This window comes from Carettochelys insculpta, chromosome 5, assembly GCF_033958435.1.
Source record: "Carettochelys insculpta isolate YL-2023 chromosome 5, ASM3395843v1, whole genome shotgun sequence".
Taxonomy (NCBI): Eukaryota; Metazoa; Chordata; order Testudines; family Carettochelyidae; genus Carettochelys; species Carettochelys insculpta.
In genome coordinates, this window is record NC_134141.1 from 29,588,147 (window position 1) to 29,611,540 (window position 23,394).

General features: G+C 43.4%; 1 protein-coding gene and 1 long non-coding RNA gene across 3 annotated transcripts in view; one reads left to right on the forward strand and one right to left on the reverse strand.

Moving 5' to 3' along the window:
• Positions 1–646: 646 nt before the first annotated feature.
• Positions 647–10,280, reverse strand: LOC142013046 (uncharacterized). The gene is made up of 3 exons (XR_012645529.1): positions 10,124–10,280; positions 5,156–5,286; positions 647–1,001 (listed from the first exon to the last, which is right to left on the reverse strand). It is a non-coding gene; the product is annotated as an uncharacterized LOC142013046 (long non-coding RNA).
• Positions 10,281–10,433: 153 nt separating this feature from the next.
• The window catches only part of KDM4C (lysine demethylase 4C), a 461,923-nt gene continuing 448,962 nt past the window's right edge, over positions 10,434–23,394 (forward strand). The window contains exon 1 of one of the 2 annotated variants that reach the window (XM_074994881.1): positions 10,434–10,555. The gene's annotated coding sequence lies outside the window, so the exon portion shown is untranslated. The remainder of the gene's footprint in view (positions 10,556–23,394) is intronic. The other variant, XM_074994882.1, reaches the window with a different exon arrangement.

Here is a 23,394-nt window from a genome sequence, read left to right on the forward strand (position 1 = left end):
GTCAACCATTGTGGATAGGTCATAGACATGTACGTCAGGTGCACAGGCAACTCCATCCTGCGCCAGAGGTTGGAGATTGGCACTTTTGTCCCCCACCATGAGCTGGCGGTCAGTGATGTTCAGATACCACTTTGCATTATGGAGGACGCCACCTGCCCCCTCATGCCCTGGCTCATGAAACCCTACACTGGCAAGCTGGCCCCAGCTAGTAATTGTTCAACGCCTGCCTCAACCAGAATGGGATGCGGGCCAAACGCACCTTCGGCCACCTCAAGGCATGCTTCACGTGTCTGCTCACCCACCTGGATGTGGGGGAGCACACCATCCACCAAGTTATGGCAGTGTGTTGTGTCCTGCACAACATCATGGAGGGGAAGGGGAAGACCTTCCTCCTGGGTGAGGGGCAGCTGCTGGCCACGAGGGGCATGCTTATGAGCAGCTGCGCATAGCTGCCATCTGCCAGGCTCATCAGGATGGGGTGTGGATGCACGAGGCTCTGAGGGAGAGCTTCTCCCACTTCCTCTGGTAACCCTCCCCAGAGCACCCCTAGTGGGGGCCTCAGGCCCACAGCCCTACCCTGTTCCCCACCATGACCCCTCCCACCTCTCCAACTCCTACACAATGAAGTGGGATGTGCGTGTGGTGAATGAATAATTGCTTTAATGAAACAAGGAGAAACGAGCAAACGAAGCTGTGTAATACAAAACTATTTTAAAAAATGCAAAGTGCAAACATCTGTGAACTATTTACAGTGTGGGGGTTAGGTCAGGGTGTGGGGGGCCTCACAACATGGAGGGGGTGGAAGGCTGCAAACCCGAGGGAGAGCTGCTCCATTAACCCCATCTTGGTCCACACAGCAGCACTGCGGTCATGCTGGAGGTCCTCATAGGCTGGCCCCTCCAGCTGTGCGCTCAGCATGGTGGTGAGATGTGGGTGGCTCGGCCTGATGGTGTTGTGGGGATGGCTCAGCCCTCAGTTGGTGGGGGTTGGTGTGGCTCCAGCTGTAAGAAAGACAAGAAAAAGAGACAGTCATTCATGAAATGCAGCCCCTGAAAACATGCCAACACCTGACCAACACCCACTGGGCCAAGGGATGGGAATGTCCCAGGAGCAGAGCCATGTGTGCTGACCACTGCAGCCCCACGCCGACAGCTCAGCAGGCTAGCAGCCATGGAGGGTGGCAGGCCAAAGAGGTGTCCCATCATGGATGATGGATGAGCCAGGAGCAGTCTGGTCTTCCCTGGGGCCCAAACACACCCCTGTAGCTTGTGTCACTGTCCCTGGGAGCGGGTACTGCCTGCGGGCATGACTGTGTGCCGGGTGCCACACTCTTCTGTGTGTCTGGGGTCAGGCTGGTGCCCTTGTGGCTAGTCCCTTCCAGTCATGGCAGCTACTGGGAGGGGTCCCCTGTACCCCAAGGCCTGGGGCTTGTCTGGCCTCCCAAGAGGCTGGCAGCAGGATAACACTCCTGCCTGGGGGCTTTCTGCTGTGTCTGGGTGGCATACTCTTCCACTGCATGTGGTTCCACATGCTGGGACTGCAGCATGAGGCTCAGGCCTGCCAAACAAAGCTCGCAGTGTGCCCTGTCTGTGCCCGTGTGTATCAGCTAGGGTACTTACTAGAGGGACCCTTGCCCAGCTCTGAAGATGCATAGGATGTGGCCTGGCTGCCAGGAACCAGGTCCAGGATGAGGCTGAGGCTGTTGGCTTCTGAGTCTGGCTGCGGTAGGGGTTGGGGCTGGGCTGCCTCCTCCTCCTGCAGGGTCTGCTCCTGTGGTGGAGGGCCCTGAGCACCATATCAATGCTGCCGCATGGCAGAGATGTGTTACCCCCACAGGATGCCGTAATAGGGGCAGGTGGCAAGTCCTGCCCTGGAGCGTTGGGCTGCATCCCAGGCCCAGATGTAGCCCTCCCGCAACTCTTTTACTCTGGTCTGGACCTACTTCATGCTCAGTGGGGGTGGGAAGACGGCTGTTCAGACAGGGTGGTGGCCATCCTGGTGTGGATCGGTGTGTTCTGCCACTTGGCCTTGGGGTCCTGCAGGGTCTCCTCCTCCCTGCTCAGGCCAAAAGGCCTGGACCTTGGTCCCACTCCAGGAAGGGGCCCAACTCTTAGAACCCTGGGATGGGTCCTGGGACCCCTCAAGCTGGCTCACTGAGTACCCAGGGGGGTCTCAGTAGGCCTCTGCCATTGTGATCCTCTGTGCTTGTGTGGCTGTGAGGGTGTTTAGACATCAGCATGTTGCTCTACTGCTCACACACTCAACTTCCTACCAGGGGGTTTCCCAGGCTCCCTGCGGCTTTAGGAATGGCCGGAGGTAGGAACCACAGAGAGCTGCTTGCTGTGTCAGGCAACCTGTGCGGTGTCCAGGAGGCCTTTTCTGTCTACAGAATGCCTCTGGAATGTCCAGACCAGTGTTTTGTCGAAAGATCTCTGTTGACAGTGGCATTCTTCCTCATGGCAAGCAGGGTACAGCTGTTGAAAAAAGCACTGCATTCTGTCAACAGAATGCGCTTTGCAATCTGGATGGTCTGTGGACTTTATTGGCAAAACGGCCATTTTGTCAACAAAAACCTGTAGTCTAGACATAGCCTAGGATCAGATAACGAATTCTCTTCTTCCGTGACCAAAATGTAGGGTCACAGTGGTACTAAGCAAGTACTGAGAACTTGGAAAAACCTGCTCACTGTGCAGGTTTGTTCCTCTGGATAGAAGCTCTAAGATTTCGATACTGGTGCCACCAACCATAATTCATTCTCCACTGCTCAAGAGTCCTGATCCAAAAGTACTACAGGATACTCAAACTGTGCAAGCTATGTTTGGGGCTTCTGCCCTGCACAGAAGGCAGATATTCACTAAGTAGGTCTGGTTCAACAGAAAGAATAGCCTCAGGTTTCTGAGACTTCTGCAGATCATAGAATCATATAACACTAGAACTGGAAGGGACCTTGAGAGGTCATCAAATCTAGTCCCTCTGCTCATGGCAGGACTAAGTACCATCTGGACCATCCCTGATAGATGTCTATATAACCTGCTTTTAAATATCTCCAGTGATGGAGATTCCACAGTATTCCTATGCAATTTATTTCAATGTTTAACCACCCCAACAATTAGGAAGTTTTTCCTAATGTCCAACCTAAACCTCCTTTGCTGCAGTTTAAGCCCATTGATTCTTGTGCTACCCTCAGAGGTAAGAAGAACAATTTTTCTCCCTCCTCCTTGTAGCACTTTTTAGGTACTTGTAAACCACTATCATGGCTCTTCTCAGTCCTCTCTTTTCTAAACTAAACAAACCCATTTCTTTCAGTCTTTCCTCATGGTTCATGTTCTCTAGACCTTTAAGCATTCTTTTTTTCTCTTCTCTGGATCTTCTCCAATTTCTCCATGTCTCTCTTGATATGTAGTGCCCCAGACTGGACACAATGCTCCATATGAGGCCTAATCAGCGCAGAGTAGAGTGGAAGAATGAGCTCTCATGTCTTGCTCACAACACTCATGTTAATAAATGCTTCCAGAGAAGATCACAATCAAACTACTAGTCCACTGCAGACAGATCAGATGAATGCCTTTATTGAATTTCATTATTGAAGCCCAATGTTCCTAATGGCTCTTTAGTAGTTAATACCCATGTCTTCCCAGGTCTCCATACAATTTAGATTTTCATTGTCCATGCATATAGCCAACTTACATCACAACCTTATTTTGGCTGCATCATGTATATCATCTTGTTTTCTACACAATGAGAACGCTGTACACCCTATGTAACACACAGAACTCCTCTACAAGGATACAAGGGCTCTCTATAGCCAGGTCTGACTGTGTGTGCTATAATCTAGTCTTGTAATGCTGACTCAAGAATGCTACAAGCATAGTGAGAATGATGGGGTCTGGAATGTTTCGTGGCCTTACATTAAATTGACAGCAGAGAGAAATTGGTACAAGTTTAATTCCTGCCTGCTCTACAGAGACCTAGCTGTATATCTGAGAGGTAAGAAATAGCGGTGCTTTATTCCCCTCCCACTATAGCACAGCAGAAAACCAGACAACCAGCAGGCTGGCTCCTGGTGTGTGTGTTTTTTTTTTAAATTCATACATAGCAGCCTCCTATGTGGCTTCTGGAAACACAAATTCTCCAAGACCCTCCCTTCCTGCTACAGTGACTTGAAAGGGGAAACACTGCAGCCTACAGAACTTGAGATGGACATGTTGATTCCATGAATGAGATTGTCACCCATAACTTGTTCTGCACCAATTTAAGTCAGTGCAAGGCAGGGTCTGACATGATCCTAGTTATTCCTCATGGAATAAATTTAATACTTTAAAGAAGTCTGAGGGATATGTGGTTAGCACAGACGACTGGGAAAGGACTTTTTGGTTGATTTCTGGACAGTGATTGACTTCCATATGGTCTAGAGCAAGTCAGGATTTGCCAGTTAAGCTAGCTACAGAAATAGAGATCATAATACTTAACTAGCCTCATGTGAAATGCTCTGGGTGGTTTGCAAAAGAGACACAGGCAGAAATATGAAATATTAGTAGAACGTTTCCATGGGCTCTTGATTTGGTCTTTTCACCTCTGACTCTTCCCAGCCTCATTTAATTAGACCAATCTTCTTCAGTAATTTTGGATATGTAAGGAACACATCAGCTAGAGCAGAATGCATGCTAGATAACTAAAAAATTTAACATGAGCTGAAAATACACTAAATCAAACACCATTGGGCTAGGAATGTACAGCCAACCACACTTACCAGAGTTAAGTCACCAAGACAGGACAGCGTTTGGAATACCCCCACTTCTCAGTGGTAATAATCAAAGAACAAACGTCTCCACACTTCCCAAGCAGGAGCTTGTCAGTGCTGCATCATAAAAGTGACAAATGTCTCTCACATTTCACAGCTGATTGATTTAGAAATTCATTGGCAGATGCATCACTCCCAATATGGGGCTAGAGGAGATATTATATGAATAAGATCCTCATTTCCCTCACCAACTCCCCTTTGACAACTATTGCTGGCAAAAGTAATTTAGGTTTGACACTGGGTTCTCTGAGTACAAAGACGCTGACCAGATACTTGTGAGCACAAGCAGTTTACTACCTGACAAGTATTAACTAGATCCTTAACTAAAAGATATGGCAAGAAAGCAGCACTTACATCCCTTCAGCAGCAGGGGACTCTGGACAGCTGCAGATGGGTGGGAGTTCTTCTCACAGTCCTGAGGCACAGGTACTGAGGTCCATGGGTTAAGTCCAAATTGCTTGAATCAAAAGGGAGCTGTAGGGAGGCTGCAAAGTTATTTTAGCTGGATTGTGATATTGTCACCCTTACTTCTGGGCTGCTTTCAGAGCTGGGTGACTGGCAAGTAGCACTCGTTGGCCAGGCATGCAGCTTTAAAGGCAGTGCCCTGACAGCAGCTGTATAGAAGTAAAGGTTGTGATACCATGCCATGCCATCCTTACTTCTTTGCTGCTGCTGGCAGCAGCTTGGACTTCAGAGCTGGGCTCGTGGCCAGCAGCTGTCAATTTCCATTCACCCCGCTCTGAAGGCAGTGTCACCATCAGCAGCACATAGAGGTAATGACAGCAGTATTACAACCACTCCTGCAGTAACTTTATAAACCAACTCCTTTTTGGATCAGGACTCGTACAATTATAATACCATGAAATTACAGGTTTAAATAGCTAAAATCATAAAATCATTGATTTCAAAAATCCGTTGACTGTGAAATTGACAAATAAGAACCCTGAATTTGGTAGATTTTTATGATGCACAGTGCTCCTGAACTGTACATTGAGTGATGGAATGGTCCAAAATGTCATGATTGTGTAAACTACCTTTTTTGGTCAAAATTTTAATAAGGGTTAAATTAAAAGGTGATTTATGGCTGAAAGTGCAACATGCCATTTCACATGGGTATTTCTGTACAGAACATTTTGGTACTTTTCACAAGCTAGACAGTAACATCAGGGTGTGGACAAAAAGCTGCATGAATGCTAATGGCTGTTTTGCCTTAGCACTGCCATCTCGTGGTTTCACATAAAATGACAAGGAAATTCAACAGCATGGAGTTAGCTGTATAATAAAGAGAAGGCTTTCTTTATGTAAACCATTATATTAGTGGATTGCTTAGTAGAAATTAGGACCCCAAGTATTTGCATTGGGATCTTCGCTATGTCAACCTTTTGATGATGACAGATGAATTGGTTGTTCTGTCCTTTCAAGGCATTCAGTACAGCTGAAGCCACTACTTAACAGTCCTATGCTATTGCTACAGGACACAGAAATCACATATAATCAAGGACAAAAATGAATTCTAGGCCACATTAGGGCTAATCCCAAGAGTGAGAATGCTCCATGCTACTGTGCGGGGAGTGAGGCCTGAATTAGACCTCTGTCACAGAATCATAGAAAAGCAGGACTAGAAGGGATCTTGACAAGTCATCTAGTCCAGAGGTTCTCAAACTTCATTGCACTGTGACCCTCTTCTGACAACAAACATATTACATGTCCCTGGTGCAGGAGGTGGGGGAGAGGGGCACATGCTGAGTCCCATAGCTCTGGGTGGAGGGAGAGGGTGCCAGAACCTGGGCCCTGTCAATATGGGCGACAGTGGAACTTGGGCATCAGCTTCAGCCCTGGTCCCAGAAAGTCTAACACTGGCCCTAACAACTTGACCAGAGCCACCCACTTCTAGGACCTGGGGCAACTCCCTCTGATCCAGGCTCTGCCCATGCCCCACTCGCACTTCATGACCACCCACCAACCCTCACTCCTGTTCCACCCCTGCCCCTGCTCTGTCCCCATTGCTTCTTCTCTTGGCAGTCACTTGATAACAAGTGGGACATCTTCATGTCACCCTCCTATTTGTGAGTCTGCTGATGACTGATCAGCCTGATTCTGAAGCCAAGGTCCTACCACAGAAAGGGCAGGTTTTGGTAGCTGTTGGAAGGCTAAGGGGCAGTTTTTGCCACTCTCTTCTTCTCCTCCGCTTCTCCTTGTCTGCACTGAGGCAGGACCTCTCAGATTGTTCTACCTGTTCACGGATTACCGCTCTTCACTAGGGACAGTCCTGCACAAGGTTCTCACAAGTGTTGACACCAATGCTGCACTTTTTCATGTGTGCCTTCAGCATGTCTTTAAACTGCTTCCTCTGGCTTTCCTCTGCGATGCTGGCTTTGCACGTCAATGTCGACTTTAGTGGAAAGATAATTTCCAAGGTATGGGAAATACTGCACATTTTCTAACAGTTCTCTGTTGACTTCAATAGGGTGCATGAGATTATCCTGTTTGTGAGGCTTGGTGGAGCACCTCAGTGTTTTTGACAGTGTGAAGCTGAGATTCTTGTATGCTTTGGTGAAGGTGTTTAAGAGGTTCAGAAGGGCTACAGGAGAATGAGTGTTCCCATTGCACCCCTCATCTGAAGATTTCTCCCCTGAGAGATGTAAACTGGGGGACTCCTGGGAAGCCTGACCCAGGGTGGCAGCAGAGGTCAGCTCCCCCTACTTCCCCGAAGCACTGCATGGCAGGAGCCAGGAGTGACCCAGGAGCCTGTTCCACTTTGCTGTCATCTCCCAGACAGGTTGCTCTGCTTCACTGTGGTAGTGGGAAGAAAAGCACCTTGGCCCCAGCCTGCTCTGCTCCTTGCAGTGAAGTGGAGTGTGCTGGGTGGCAGATGGCAGAAGAGCAGAGCCAGCTGTTGCATGTCTTCACTTCCCATAACTCCTGCCCCCGTAGTGAGTGGGTGCAGGGACATGAGCTTTGCTGCCAGCCCCAGAACCCGCCAAGTAATCCCTCAGGCCACCCTCAGCTCTGGGACTAACGTCCATATGGGGGTCTGTCCCATCCATAAGATGGTTAAGGTGGCCACTGTGTCCCCCACCGTCCTCTTCCCCATCCCCCTCCACCAACAGCAGGGCCTGGAACAGCCACCCTGAACTATCCTATGGATGGGACTACAGTCAACCCCCGATTTAATGGAATAATGCAGGGGACGGGTTTTCATTAAGCCAGAATGTCCGTTAAACATGAGGGTTTACTACCCACCCACCCCTGCCAGACTCCCCAAGCTCCAGACCTCCAGCCCACAAAAAAAAAAAAAAGAAACCAAAAAACCCAGGGACCCACCGGACGGCAGCCACCAGAGCCAGAACCGCTGGAGTCTGCCACACAGCTAGAGCTGCCAGACTAAGGCTGGGACTGCACCACACACGGCTGGAGGCACTTTGCTGCACACAGCTGCAGCAGCCTTGCCACAGGCAGCTGGAGGCACCCCGCCACATACGGCTGAAGGGATCTTACCGCGTGGCTGGAGGTGCTTTGCAGTGCATGGCTGGAGGGACCACATTGCTGCCTGGAGGAGCTGCACGACCTGCCATAGCCTCCATGTGCTCCTCCCACCAGGAGCATGTGGTGGCTCCAGAGGAAGAGGTGGCAGCTCCTCCAGGCCACAGCACAGATAAATCCCTTCCTTTTTTTTTTTTTGGTGGCGAGGGGTCAGAAATTAGCATTTTATGGACCCAAGCAGACTTCGGGAACAACGGGATTGTCTCTTGTTCCTGAAGCCCGCTAAATCGGAGTCGGTAAAATTGAGGGTTTACTGTATAGTGCCAAATAATACAATGAGCTATAACAGGGCACTTCACACATTGAGGACGGAAAAAAGACTATTTACAACAATGCCTTGAATATAAAATTACACATTGTAGGTGTGCTTTAGAAGCTAAATCAAGATTACAGCTAAATTAACAAAACTACACTAAAGGGCAGGCTTTAACACAGTAAATAAACTAAAAAAGTGGCACACAGTATACAAATTGCTTGTTAGAAATACAGTGACAAATTCATCTCTAATGTAAGTGTACTGACCAGGGTAAGGCAAATGTGTGGTAGAAAAATCAAGTTTCTTTGCTGTACTATCATTACAGAGGCACAGAAATGTTACCACATTCATACCACTATTTGTACTGTATAGAACTGTCATAACATATTTTGTGGTTTCCCGCCTTGATTTGACAGTTCTGTGGGCCAAACTTCATAGGCATCCTCTACACAATGGACAAATTGAAACTAGGGCTGGTAACCTTATTATATCAGAGTGACTGCCTGACTTAGTGTTGACTTAAAACAAAACTTTGTAGTTATATGCTACAAAGGATTAAGTTGCATCAGATTAAAGGCATGTATTTGTTCTGACAGTGGGGAAATGGAAACAGACATCTATCCCTACGCTGCACAAACAGTCAACTAGTAAAAACAAGAAATCTTGTGGCACCTTCTAGACTAACAGATAATTTGGAGCATAAGCTTTCACAGGGAAAAAACCCACTTTGTCAGATGCATCTAATAAGATGGATCTTTGCCCATGAAAACTTATGCCCTAAAATATGTCAGTCTATAAAGTGCTGCAGGACTTCTTGTTGTTTTTGGGGGACAGGAACTAATATGGCCATAGCTCAGTGGTTTGACCATTAGCCTACTTAAACCAAGGGTTGAGAGTTCAAGCCTTAAGGAGGCCATTTAGGGATCTGGGTGAAGCTATAAAAAAAAAAGGGGGGGGGCATGTGCTTGGTCCTGCTAAGAGGGCAGGAAACTGGACTTGGTGACCTCCTGAGGTCCCTTACAGCTCTATGAAATGTATGTAACTAGTAGCTTTCGGAAACAAAGAAACCAGCAGTGGACTTAGCAAGTTTGCACAGCTGCATGGGGGTGTGACAATGAGTCATGCTGTTGCTGGGGAAACTCCGAGAGGAGAGAGCTTCCCCATTTGGTGTCAGCACTGAAGTAAAGCCACTCATTAACTTCAGCCAGGTGCCCTGGTTGGAGAACAAGGGCAGGGGATGCTGGATGGGCCAGCTCTACCCCAGCTGAGAAAACACCTGAAGTTTCATAAAACTCAGTGATTTTGAGCATTAGCCCCCTAAACCCAGGAGTGCGAGTTCAAGCCTTGAGGAGGCTATGCAGGGCAAATAGATTTAAAAAAATGCCAGGGCTGGTGACAGGCACTGCTGTGAGAGTAGGGGACTGGACTCGATGACCTCTGAAGGTCCTGTCCAGGTCGATAGGTGCATCTCTGGCTGTGCCAAGGGAAGTGCCTTTAACACAGGTACTGAGCTGTCTGCCTACCCCTAGGGGCGCTGCTGCCCCATCCGCCACGCGCCGCACCGATTGGCCGACTAGCGACCCGCGGGCTTCCAGTACCCTTCCGCAAAACCGGCCTCACGTGACCTTCTTTTGGACGTCGCACAGACTGTGTCCGTTACTGCTCAACTCCAACACCGAACAATTTCTTACACATGCGCCGTTCTCTTCCCGGAAATTAGCCGGGCAGCCTGTTAAAGTGCCCTTGTTCACGTGACCCGTAGTGGGCGGGACTCCCGTGTCACGCATCTGTCCAATTTGGCCTCCATTCTCGCTCTGCGTGCGGGAGGATTCGCGCATGCGCAAAAAAACAGCTGTCATCCTCGCACGGAAGACCAAAAAGCAAAGCAAAGCGAAGCTGGGAGCGAAAGAGGGGGAGAGCCCCGATTTCGCGGCGCCATTACTCTCCCCGTCCAGGTACTGTCCGGGCAGCTGGGTCGGAGCGCAGGGCCCGGGGGTGTGGCTAATGCGCTCCTGGAAGGGAGCGGCCGGGGACTGGAGCCCGCTGGTGGAGTAGGGAGCAACGGGGTTGCCTGGGGAGAGGAGGCCGGTCCGCTCAGCCCTTAGGGGAGAGAAGTACCTCTGCTACCTGCTTGGGGGCGGTTCGAGGTGTGTGTGAGAGAGGGCAGCTGAGAGTGGGGGTCCAGGTGTGTGTGAGCGGCTGAGAGTGGGGGTCTGAGTGTGTGATGGAGAACCGTGTGTGTATGAGTGGCCGGGGGTTTGTGGGGGTACCGAGTGGGTGTGAGAGTAGCCAGGTGTGTGGGGGGAGGGATGGGATGTGGCGTGTTTGTGGTGAAGCGGGGCACAGAGTGTGTCGATGTGCGGGGAGGGGTGGTGGCGACTTCCTGTGAGTAGCCCTGGCCCGGTGGAGAGGAGGGCGGGGGGGGGGGGGTGCATGTGGCCCCCAGAGCCCCGTGTTAAGTTCACTGTCGCTAAACCACCAGGTGCTGCGCTTACTTAACAGGACGTGTGGTTGGGGGTGGGAGGGGCTGGGGGAAAATCTCGCAGGAAACCAGACCGCTTGCCTTAGCTGTCAGAGTGGCTGCTGGGTGCATCTGTTAGTTCAGCAGATAAATGGAAGCTGGAGCAAATGCAATTCTCATGGGGCATTGTTGATGGTGATTTAAGTCAATTGTTTTTATAACATTAGCATGAAAACCAAAATCAGACTATTTGTATGACTTATATCCCAATTCTCATGTGATTGCACTTCATAGTTGAATATGGGCATGTGGATATAATACACCTTGGAAATCCAAGTGGTGGAAAAATCCCATTTAAAAAGTAGTGAAATGAGTAGAAAGGTTTATCCCTTTGGTCCTGGTTCTGTAATGAGCTTAGCATGGGTTGTTCCCCTGGGGAAGTTGTAGGAGCTACATGTGGATGCAGAGAAGTCTGTCCAAATGATATCAATCCTTATCCCGCTTATTTAGTGGTTTTCATCTGTAGATCTCAAAGGGAGCTTTACAGAAGAGTGAACATTGTTATTCCCAGTTTAACAGATGGGGAAATAGAGAGCTGCTGTGACTTACTCATGTTACTCATGGTTACTCTTTCAACTGAACCATACAGAATCCCTTACAAGATTAGAACCTTCATGAAGTGTTTTGGGTCTTCTGTTATGGGATGTACTATGGATTTTATTGCTTTCCATTGTGAAATAGTTATCAGTATTTTTAATAGAAAAAGGTTATTTTAAAAATCAGACTTGGTAAGTGGAGCTAGCAGATGTCAGATAAAAACAATTGATTCACTTAAAAATGCATGGTATTAGATTGAATGGGGGGTGTTTTGACTTGAATTCTGAAACTTTTTTAAAAAGCCTATGTAATTTCAAAGATTTTTCATGTATGGATTCAAATACAGTTTTCTGTCTTATCATCTCCATCGTAGTCTCTGGGTTTGTTTCTGAAATGGTACATTTTTCTGTCCTTGTCGTTTCTGTAAACTGTAGGTGCAGTAATACAATATATAATTTCTTTGTGTAGGTGATACTTCAGTGAAAGTTAACTTGCATAAGATCATAGTGACACTTGTGTGTTAGTACTAAACTAAGTGTTTGACAGGGGATTATAGTTCAGAGATCAGGTTCCTGTTGCCATTGGCAAAAAAGATAATATGCAAACTATAAATGGAAATTAGTAAAGGGTTTTCTGTGCAGTAACGGCAAAAAAATCGGAAGATATTTATTACAGGTTATGCTTCCTTGGTTTGGCACCCTGGGGACCTAACTGTTTCTGAACCAGGGAATCTACCAGACCAGGGATGCCAATGCTGGCTGCACACTGGTAGCAGCAGAGGGGCTGGCGTTGACTGGGCATGGAGGCAGAGTGTCTGTGGAAACCCAGAGCTGGGGATACAGCCCTGACAGAGTACACTGAGCTCTATGGATGCTGGGCTGCGGTTCTGGCCCACTGTTGGCCGCAGAACTAGTCTTTACTTTCTGCTGTGGGGCTCCACAGCCACCCTACCTCTTCCTCTGTCCCTGCTCCTCCCCATTCTTCTTTGAGCACCGCGGATTTGTGGTGCTCTGGGAGACCTAGGGAGGAATTCCTGAGCACAGCACCTGGTTTTTCCTCGTAAATGCTCCAGCCTGGGAGCACCTGCAGGGGTACTGGAGTACAGATTATTGCTGGACTATGAAAGTCCTGACTGTAGAGATCCAACCTGTACCAAGTTCTGAATTAATTATCAATTTAGGCCCTAGTCCTACAGCTAGATCTGTGTAGGTTTAGGGGTTTACCTATGCAGAGTGAATTGCAGGGTTGGGACCTTAAATTCTACATTATCAGTCTACCTGAGGGTCAGAAAATAAAGGCAAAATCCTGGTCTCTTCTCTCTTTCAATTAATCCTATAATGTTCATTTGAATTATTCACTTGAGTGAAATGAATGGATTTGATCCTAAATCAGTAAAAACATCACCCACTTCTGGTTGAAACTGACATTTTTACAGTGAACATTTCTGCTAGGTTGTAATGCATTTGAATGAAGAGAACTGATGTTCTCTTTTCTCTGTGTAAAGAAAAAAAACTTCCTGTTTTTGATTTTCAGTATTTATACCATTTCAAAGATTGAAGGATTCACCTTTGATGTTCTTAACTAAGTAGTTTTAAATTTATAATTACTGTTCTTACTTGTAAAAAATTTGCAGCCAATAACAGAGTAATGATGTCAGGTAGCTAACATATCTAACATTTGTAAGCTGATATATAGTATGCAAAGCTAAGAGTTTATAATGATTAGTGTTTTTTTAATAGAGAAACAAAATGCCACAGTGACACTTTTCTTGGATGCATTCTTTTACTGAGATATTGAGTATGATGACATGCCTTTTTATAAAATTGTTCCTCTGTCGATATCTGTGCTTTGGTGTACTAGCAAATCATTGTACTGCAACAACACAAACCCCAAATGTAGACAGACAAAAATGCAATTTCTAAAGCTTATTTTCCCTTCCTTGAATCAGGATAAACTGAACTGGCTTCCCTTGTCACCACTTAGGCTATGTCTAGATTGCAGGGTTCTGGTGGGAGCTCCGAGGTCTCCTGAGAGAAGTCTTTTGCTCTGGAAGCCTTCTGCTGACATCCCAGTCATCCTCATTCCACAAGCAAGAAGGGATGTATGGGCAGAGGGGATTTTCCTGACATTTGGCCCCATACTGATGGGCCAAATGTGGGGAAAGCCTCTCCCGACAGAACTGTTGGCGGGAGATATGCAAATACTTTATGCAATTTGCGTATCTTCTGCCAATAGTTCTTGGCAATGTAGAAATAGCCCCAGATTTATGCTGGTATAGCTGTGCCAGTTGCTGACCACTGTGGCTAATCCCTGGTAATAAAGCCTATCTCACATAACTGGGATCTATTTTTTTTGGGATGTATCCCAGGAAATGATTTTAGCCTAACAATAAAGGACAGTAATGATTAAACTATAATTTGCTCAGATTTATCATACATTGCACTTAAGGGGAAAACACTGAGTCAGTATGGAGAGATGTTAATATATGAAATTCTAAAATGTGGACTTTTAATGGCAGATTGCAGTGTGAACATTAAAAGAAGAAAATTAGGTGTAATGGGTTGGCTTTTTTGTCTTGCGTCTCAGTTTATATTTTTGTTACTAATGATCTGAATTTTCAATAAGTCAGGTGAAGAGTTGTATGCCAAACTTAAATACACAAAAGTGCCACAGTTTTGCATGCAAATTAGTAAATAATGAAGGCAAATGCTAATTATGGTTTTAGTTTCTTTAAAATATGTCCTCCTTCAGCTGGGGCAGCTGCTTCATTATCCTGCTTCATGTTTCTTTAATGAATTAATTTTGAAGTCTCTCTTATTTCAAGTTGTTTCTTATTGGGATTTGGCTATACTTCTGAATGTGGTGGTGAATATAGCTTGCTTTTAGCTACATGAGATAGTTAACTGTATTCTGATGTTTACATGAAAATGATGATTGAAAACTTTTCAGTTTGGCTTATTTAGGACTTTGAATAATTTTTATCATGAATTTTCTTAATACTGGATTAAAGTTTTTGAAGTTCTTCTGAATGATTATAGCCAATATGGTTGTTCCACAAATACTGTTTACATTTGTTTTGGAAAGTATTAACAGAGACAAACTTGTTATTGCTCTTTGGTATTTTATGTTAATTTAGTGTCTTAAACAAAAGACAGAAAATAACTGTTTAGTATCCTATTTCATTTTAAAAATGATTCCCCCTACCTGGCTTCCCTTCCTTTGAATCAGAAATTAACAATCTTAAATACAGTATATTCTAGAGAATGTAATTGCTTATTTTTGCATATTTCAGACATGTAATAAAGGAATTTTATAAGCAGTTAAATACTGATGGGTCTAAAGTGAATTATGAAACTGATGCTTTTCTGGCACAGCAAATTGTTAAGGAGCTCTGTAAGTTTGTTGGAAGGTATTGAATTTAGTTGTACGCTCATAGATTTTTATATTTTAATCTGGGCTTTATTTCATTATGTGTAATTTATAAATATTAAATAAGATCCCAATGGTGTATGTTTATGTGCGTAACTCTACATGTATGAGTAGCCTCTATGATTTCAAAGGAACTTCTCATGTACTTAAGAATAAGGGCATGGGTAAGTTTTACATGATTTGAGTGCAACTGGTGGGTAAAAAAGGAAACCTTCTTGGGATAAAATATTTAAATCAAAATTTCCTTTTATTAATATAAGGTGTTAAAATATGGGTTTGAATTTTCAGTGTATTTGTTCACCTTAAAACAATTGCATAGTGCAAAACAGTGGAACATGAAAATAAATTCATTTCTACCTGTAGTTTTCATCAGTTTCACTTTCTGGTTGTCAAACATTGACAGAATATGACAATTGCAAACCTTAGACAGGATTATTTAACTCCAAAGACAATTTACAGAACAAGAAAAGGGAAAAAACATTTCTGCCTGCCTGTAAAGTGAAATTCCATCCCTCTTATTGTTGATGGCAAAATACCCATCAACATCAGTGTGGCTTGGGTTTCACCCAAAGGTTTTTGTAAATCTTGTTTTCTGTCAAAACCTAAATAATGAGCCTATGATTTGACAGTGTCCCTTTCTAAAAGAACCAAGATAGTTTTGTAAAAGCACTTGTAGAAAGGGAAGGTAAAGAGACTGATATTGTGGAGGACAGTGAGGTTCAATTAATTTTCTACATTTATTTCCTTACTGTAAAAGTTACCTACAATGTACTTAAAATTACAGATTCACTTAGAACCAGATAAATTGTTTATATTAGTGAAGTGTTTAAGAAGAAGTTTTGAAATAAAATGCCTAAGAGAAGATAGAAATTTCATGGAAATTATAGGGCAAAAAAGGCAATACAAATAAGTGAGTTTAAGGAACAGTAGAATATTTTATAAAGGGGGAGAGGAAGGATGGAGTCACAAAACTACAAGGTTTATGACAAATGCCAAGAGGTTTCCTTTAAAATAGTTCCTTTGTTCTGGTTTCTACAATTACAACTGTGCTAATACCCATTACTAAAGTTGCTTAATGTTTTCCCTGTAACTCCCTCTTTTTAGTTTCTTGTATATTAAACTTTAAACTTTTTGTCTGAAACTTTCCAGCTTGGGGTCAGTCTCAGGCTCATTTTTATTAAAATGTTTGATCAAAAGCAATATTGCCACTTTTGAGAGTAAGTCAATGAAAAACAGATAAGATGTTTTAAAAACCCTCTTTTAGACAGCTTTAGTATCCCAGGAATTTTGCATATGGATTTAAAAATTTGGCAGGTGATATTTCTGAGCTCAGAAGTCTCTTTTGCTGCCCCAGTGAAAATCCCTCTGAGTTTGGCTGAGTTATGAGCTATGGGAATGTGTTAAATGTATGCATGCTCATAGGCTATGTTGAGCCTCCCACGTCACTTCTAGCTATATTAAGCTAAAACTACAAATCCAACACAGGCAAATGGTGTTTTTATGGGGGTTTGGGTCGGGGGCAGGGATGGGGCGGTGAGAGCCTGGTGGGGGTGGGTGGGCAGTAAACCCTTGGATTTAATGGATTTTCAGGAATAGCAGACACCCTTCCCCCACATCAGTCCATTAAATTGAGGGTTTACTGCACTCCTCATACATTTTTGTTTGTTTCTTAATATCTAATTTTGTTTTTCCTTAGAGTTATGTATTGCTAGCTATTATCCAGAATATTTGAATACCCAGCAACCTCCCTGTCCTGGGGTGCTGGATCTGAGCTTACTGTAATTAAACAAACCATAAGGATTAGCTAAGTAAATTTCTTTTATAGCAATAGCCAACACAATAGACTGGAAGTTTTCTTGTCAAATTACATTTATACTGAGGCTAGGTCTACATTCTGAAATACAGTCGATTTCAGATAGAATTGCATATCTGTGCCATTTACATAGCTAGAAGCATCGTATCAGAATCTACTTTCTTCCCTAGTCTAGCCCACGCCTCTTTCGTCTAGTGCCACTGTCCCTTACTCCACGTAATAGTTAGTTATTACTGGTCGGTTTTTGCTGCGTTTATGCCAGATGCGCAAAATCAAACTCTGGAAGATTGACCACAGCATTTTGCTTTTCTTGTAAGGATAGAGGTGTCCTAAAAGACGTAGGGAGAGTCTTGAAAAGTGATGCATTGCAAAGTCAATTATTTAAATTACTAATGAATTGGTCCACTCAGCCATACCCGGAACTTCATCCACATCATTTTCTCCCAATAAGCAGTTTTCCTTACGATGTTTCATTTTTGCAACTAGACCCTGTATAATCTTTTAAACTGCTTATACTTGACATGTTTTTCTTTTTTACCCAGGGGTTGAATTTCTTCAAAATATTACCAGATATGGTCTCTCTTATGCCTAGAAGGCATGACAGTTTTTCTGTGCATCTAATGAAGCGGGTCTTTGCCCTCGAAAGCTTATGCTCCAAAATATCTGTTAGCCTATAAGGTGTCACAGGACTTCTTGTTTTTTTCAAAGATACAGACTAACATGGCTACCTCTCTGATGGTTTTTCTTTAGTAAAAGTGTGGGGGGAATACAGGGAGGGGTGTGTGTGTGCACACATGCGCGCGCGCACACACACTGAATAATGTCTTCCCTTCTTCTTTCCAGTCTGCTACACTGTTCTTTTCTATCCTCTTCCATCCTTTCATAGATACAATAAACTCTTTCATATCCGGCAGTCTATCACCTGGAATTCTCAGATAATTGGCATTTTAACCATAAGTTAGTTTTAGTTACATTTCCTTTTTTTATGGGAAGAAGGATTCTTTCGAAGATGGGGTTTACTTTTGAAAGAGCAGTGTCTACACTGGTTTTCTTCTTTTGAAAGAAGCTGTTTTGAAATAAGGATATGCAGATAAGGTGCCAGATATGCAAATTTGTACCTCATTTGCATTTTCTATTGACCTCATCAGCATACCTCTTTCGAAAGAGAAATGCAAGTGTAGACACAGCCTACAAGTTTACAGTGTACAATACTACTGTTGTTGGTAAATAAAGTAGTCTGCATACATTTTTGTTTGTTTCTTAATATCTAATCTTGTTTTTCTTTAGTGTTATGCATTGACAGGTATACTTCTTTATTATCCAGAATATCTGAATATCCGGCAATCTCCTGGTCCTGGGGCTGCCAGATATGAAAGAGTTTGCTCTATTGTGTCTCTCTCTTTAAGACAGTCTCTCCACTGTGGTTGGCCAGTGTGCAACACCACATAGGTGTAGAACAAAAACAGTTTTATCCAACTTGTTCACCCTTGATCCACTCTGTGGACAGAGGGTTCCTCAGAGCATCTACACAGATTTTTTGTCGACAGTTTATGTTGACAAAATGCGTTTTGCGTGTAGAGGCTGTGAGTTTTGTTGGGGAAAAAAGAAGTTTTGTCTTCAAAACTTGCTAGTGTAACCATAGCCATTTTGTCTGACAGTTGTCTACCCTATTTGACAAGGAATAATGATGTAGTATAAAAGGTTCCACAGGAACAGTTGCTTGGTCATTGAACAAATTGAGATCAAGGTGACTTTTTTCTATCTATTGTTATGGTAGGTTCTTCAGGCTGAAATTTTGCCCATTTCAGCTTCTGTCCCAATGAGCAAGTTTTCTGAACTGTTGCTCACCTGAATGAGATGAAAGCAAGAGATATATAAAATAAATTGGTCTTGCTTCAGCATTATAGTGCATTTCTCTGAGAATGGTTATAAGGGAAACTGGTAGGTTTCTTGAGCACAAAAGCAGGTTTTCCATATCAAATATAACGTGGTGTATTTTTAATTCATGGTACAGATAAAACATTTGCTATAATAAATGCTTTCTAGTATTTTGGGTGCTCTTATTTTGGTACAGAGAAAGCAGCCAGCACTTCTTGCTGTTGAATTGTGGTGTCTGGTAACAGAATCTGCTTTGCAGCAATGGGTTGTAGAGGAAATGCAACAGAAGATAGGGTGGATAAAAATATGATTGTTCATTAAAATAAGCATTTTTTTTTAAAATCAGATTTTATCTTCCTGTTTGCTCTGACCCTTTCTGCAGTTTCTTGCTGCAGAATTTTCATATTTCTGTTGTAAGAGTTAAAATCACTCTAACTTAAATACTATTTTCAGGAAAAGGAGAATAATCACTTAAAATGGATCAGTATTATGGAATACCATACTTCATCCTCTCCCATCTTCCCGGAAAACTTAGTCTTTCTAAACAAAATTTTTCATGCTGTATTTCATCCCAGGGTAGAATTTTTCTGGAAAATATAGGGAAAAAGTATAGCGTTTCAGAGTTATGGTACTTTGAAAATTTACCTGAAATTCAGTTCAGAAAATTTTTAAATATGTTTTGGCTGATTCCATCTTCATTACATCATGACTTATAAACTCCAACTTAATTTTGTTTTGTTGGTCTTTTTGAAAGGTGATATATTTAGTTTCTGGGAAAAGAGGACAGTTAGTGGAAAAATATCAGTGAGTCAGAAGGAGGGCACACAGGAGACTAGACTGGCAAGGCATGAATGTGGTGTCAGTGCCCGCAGCGGTTTCCCTGTGCTGGCAGATTGCTCTCTGTGTTGCACCTGTGCTAATCACCTTGATCATGTGTGATGAATTCAAAGAATTATCATTTCTTATGAGGTAGGTATGCATGCGTTCACCACAACATGGTGTCCTATTCACCACATGTTGCAGTTAGTGAACGTATTGGGCACCGCCATGTTAGTATCTTAGAAAATCCCTAGAAGCCAACATGTTGGAATTTATCATGTCTTATAGAAGAAATGTATTGTAACGTAGTGCTCTTTTTTAATTTTATGTTTCTTTGTTATTAATATTAATGCAGTAAAACACTTTGTGGAGAGAAATCGTGATTAAGAAGGATCACAGGGTTTTTTAATATTAATTTTGTTGGAATACTTTGATGTACTAGAGTAACAGGATAAAACAAAAACAATAAACTGATATGTTAGTTTTTTTGAGGCTATATGGAAACTCAAAATATCTCCAGATTGCACAATTAATAAATAAGGCACAATTTGGGAATGCTATATGTAAGTTCACATAATTGTTGACATTGGGGGAAAAAAAGATCGCGTGCTAAAAGTAAAAAAGCATATCAGATCTGTAGAGGCTGGTCACAGCAAAGAATTAACATTTTTGAAAAACGTGTGTTTGGAATTTTAACTATGTTACCATCAATGTTCCTTCATGTAGTGCTAGACACATCTTCATAGCAAGTTTCTTATGTCCTCCTCCGCACACATTTTATAGACATGAAACATCCATTTGGTAAATTCAGCTGTTTGTTTTTTTTTTTTTTAAAGCATAGAAAAGTTAGCAGTAGAGAAATATTTTATTTGTCTTTTTTGGGAAGTATAGAAATATAGCAGGTGGAAACAAGGAAAAGAAGATACCATCTGGTGACCTGCCAGTTTCCAATTACCACTTAGAGTTGGAAGAGTAAGTGACTGAAAGATGCTGTTATATTTGATCAGCTTAATATGCTAAATGATAGATCCAGTATATTTCATATGTAACAATAAGACATACAGTCAAATTGCCAGAAGGACTGCCATGCTAGTGTTCAATAGATATAATAGTGCTTTGAAATTATTAAAAATAATTGCAGTTCATTGTGAGATTAAAACTGTAACTGAGTTTTTTTTAACCACGCTGGTTTATATTCAAAATAACATTTGAAAATGTAGAAAAACAACCAGTAAATGTCATATTGTTTTTATTACCATGATTAAAACTGCAGTTAACTGCAGTTAAGTTTTAATTTAATATTTTGTTTTGGGTTAATCACTTGAGTTAACTGCAATTAATTGACAGCTCTAATTTTTAAGTAACAAACTATTGACAGTTTTATTACACTGTATGTTGTGTCTCAGGGTACAAGTCTAACCTCTTTCAACATGCTGTTTGTGGTGCCAGCGTTATGAGACTGGTGGCTCTAGCAGTGAGCCTTTGAAATTTCAGGAGTGGATTTGTTTGTTCTGAGCTAAATTTTTCAGCACTGTTTATGAGGTTGTAGTAGGGCAGTCTCGTTAAAGTTAACGAGTTCCATGTGTAAGTCTGCATGGAATAACATCCCTTAAAGTTAGGGGTGGGAATTAAAAAATATTTTTTTTCCCATTTCCAAAATGAAGTTGTAAAATAGTCTTCACACCTTAATTCAAAAGTACAGAGTATTAGTGTCGAAGGGTTTAATTCTGCTTATATGGGTCACTTGAAACTGTTTTTTAAAGCATTTTTATGATCTCAAATATCAAACCAGAAATTAAAGTTTGCTGACTATTCAGACTTTAATAAAATGAACTTGAAAAGTGCTTAAAATATGATTTTTAAGTATGTTTGGATCTGTTCTTTTAGGTCACCTATAAAATCCTATATATTCAGATTTTGTATTAAATATACTGATTATTTTACATTGAATGTTTGTATATCAAACTAATGTTGTATGCTAACATTTTTAGGAATGTACAGACTTTAACTGATGGCTATTACATTTCTAATGTGTGTCAAACCAACCATGATGTTTAGCTTAGAAAAATTGTTTATTTTTAAAATAAAAGTGTTCTAAGATTTAACATGATGCAGTTTCTATACCATAGTACCCTAAATAGTGAATTTAGAATGCCTGATTCAGTCCTTTATTTCTAATTTTTCTTTTTCAAAGTCAGGTGCACACGTGTCGTGCAGTTAATTTTCTTGGGAGAATTTAGTTAGTTCCATAATTAAAAAGACTTCCCAAAAAGTTGAAGTTGTTTCCATTTTGCAGAGTTTCAGATGAATCCGTTTTTCAATTTTGGCAGAGCTATTTGTGTTGATCAACAGTTTAATCAAAATAATTTTTGCTGTTTTTTGGACCAACTCTGTTAACAAATTTACTACTTCATATGAATCTATCTGCTCATGGAAGAGCTTCCTATTTCTCTGTGTCTGTTGCAGTCTGACTTTTGTTTTTCCTATGGCTCCCCACCCTGAATTAATACTTTCTTGGGCTATATCCATACCATAGGGGCCCCAGTGTCCTGTAGGGATAGCTCAGGGGTTTGAGTGGTTGAGCTAAACGCAGGATTGTGGGTCTAATCCTTGAGGAGGCCATTTAGGAATCTGGGGCAAATAGATTCAAACAAACAAACAAACAAACAAAAAACAAACAAGGATGGTGCTTGATCCTGCCAAGAGGGCAGGGGACTTGACCTGATGCCCTGTCTGAGGTCCCTTCCAGCTCTATGAGATGTGTATCTCCATATATTGTTGTTGTTATTATTCATTATTATTTTATTATATTATTATAACATGAAGGGGGCTCTCATGTCAACTTAATTCCTGCCTCCACAATTGGTGGTAGCAATAGCAACAAGAGAAGCTTACCCATTCACACCAGCACGTAAATTGTTCTAATTTAGGTTTCTTGGGATTGTGGATTATTCACATCTCCGAGGCTACATCTACACTCGGACACTACATCGAAGTAGCCTATTTCGAAGTAACAAAATCTAAATAGGCCACTTCGACACGTATCGTCCACACATCCTCTGGGGCTGGAGCCGTCGACGTTCAACGTCGAAGTAGTGACGGGGAACGTTGAAAGGAGCCACCCTGAAAGGAAACGTGGAGCGTCCACACACACAAGTGCTCTACATCAAAATAAGGGGCCAGGAAAGTTTGCGGATGGGGTCGCAGGCTGGACTAGCCCTTCCAGGGCAACAGCAAGCTGCTCCTTTAAAGGCCCGCTCCCAGACACACCTGGCCTGCACAGCACAAGGTCTGCAGAGTGCTAGCCACACTCTTGCAGGCCACTGCACAGCAGCTATGGGCCCGCATCAGCAGCTCCTGGAAGCTTTCCAGGTAGTCGCCCAGGAAGCAAGCGCCCTGCTAGGTGCTTCACGGGAGGCCGCCTAGCAGCTCCTGGTGGGGGCGGGGGGAGCCTTCCCAGGGGGCAGATGGGGATACCCCTGACTACTGGGCTCCCCTGTTCCTCCCCCACCGGGTGCTCCACCGACTCTGGAGCTATCCCACCAGCTCTGAGTGGTGGGAGCTGTTGGTCATGGGGGAGTGGGACATGTGGCTGCGGAACTTCTGCATGCGCTGGCAGACCTTTCTTGAGCTCTTGCAGTAGCTCACCCCCGCACTGAGGCACCAGGGCACCTGGATGCAGCGCACCGTCCCTGTCGAGAAGGGGGCCGCAGTAGCTGTCTGGAAGTTGGCCACTACAGACAGCTACTGCTTCATGGGCCACCAGTTTGGAGTGGGAAAGGCCACGGTCGGGGCCG